Here is a 1,489-nt window from a genome sequence, read left to right on the forward strand (position 1 = left end):
TATTTTAGTAAATATTATATTTATTTTATTTATAAAAATAAAAAATCCTAAAATTAGGTTGCATCTCTAATGGCTACGTCTGTGGTGGCTAACGGTGACTATGGACTGACTATCCAATGAGATGTTCACAAGTAGCTTCCTCATTAGTGGCATTGACCTCTCCTTAAGACATTTAAGCACGGTTAATTTTTGTTCTTTTACAGTAGAAACTTAAATGCAAATAGCAATAGGTGATGTTCCAAGGTTAAGAATGTGAAGCCGTAGGATAGTTTTCATTTCATCCACCGAAAAAGGTTGCTGGTCGATGCTAGAAAGGGATAAACGGTGACGATGTTGTTGGAGAAAATCTGCTCGAAGTGGGTTGGTTATGCGTCGATTGTTGTCAGCTTATTTTCGGTAAATATGGCCGAAGGTGGAAGCCAATTGTGACTTTGTGAGGTCAATAGGTTGGTTATTGGTTATTGGTGAAGTAGAGGAAGATGGTGACATTTGTGCATGTGTAAAGGGGGATGCATGCGTTGTGCATTATAGGACTCGAATATTGGAGTTATTCCGGTTTGTTTGAGAATCTAAAACAGAAGGAGCTAAGTGTTGCAGGTGACTATAGATAGATGGAGGTTTGAGGGTGTGGTAGGGAGAGATTGAAGAAGAATAGTTCATATTTTTTTTTTAATATTTTTTTTTATGATATTTTTTTTTTAAATATTTCTGATGAGTGTTTGTTGTCGCAAAGGGAGTATATTTTTTTGTCAAAATAGGATTGGGTCTGTGGTTATTTTTGGTTGGTTAGGTATTTTATTGTTAATATGGTTGAATCCACAAATCCTAAACAATTAAATGCTGAAAATAAAGGTGTTCCTCTGAAAAAATTGAAAGAAAATGCAAAAATAATGGTGAGATTCTTCATTATAAAGTTGTGAGGGATATTATATGTGAAACAGATTGCCTTGACATTCTGCCTATCATGCATGAGCTTATAAGTGGGTATCCATCTGAAGTAACAGATTTGGTTCACAAGATTCATGAGCTTTTATCTCGTCCTTGGTTTGTTCACGTTGAATGGGTGTCCCGAGAAGCAAATAGAGCTGCGGATTGGATGACTAAATATGGTGCCAAGAGTAACTCTAATCATGTTATTTGGTCTGAGCCTAGTGTTGATCTCCAACGAATCATCCGCTCGGATTTAGAATAGTTTTTGCTTTGTTTCTTTCCTTGTTTAGTCACCAAAAAAAGTTGTGAGAGTTAGAAACATTAGAAGCATGAACAAAGCCGTTGAAGCATGAAGCAATTCAAATCAGACTCGACTAATACATGGAGTACATCCTCGTACACTCTTTGTTGTCAAAATGCGAGAAAATAAAATGATAAAGGTAGAAACTCAGATGTAGTTAACTTCATGTGAAATTGATAGCCAATAATCGTTGAATGATTTGACAGATTTGACTAAATTATTATCATTTAACTGCTCTTAGCTATCAACTTTACATGA

This window comes from Arachis hypogaea, chromosome 14 (assembly GCF_003086295.3).
Source record: "Arachis hypogaea cultivar Tifrunner chromosome 14, arahy.Tifrunner.gnm2.J5K5, whole genome shotgun sequence".
Classification (NCBI taxonomy): Eukaryota; Viridiplantae; Streptophyta; class Magnoliopsida; order Fabales; family Fabaceae; genus Arachis; species Arachis hypogaea.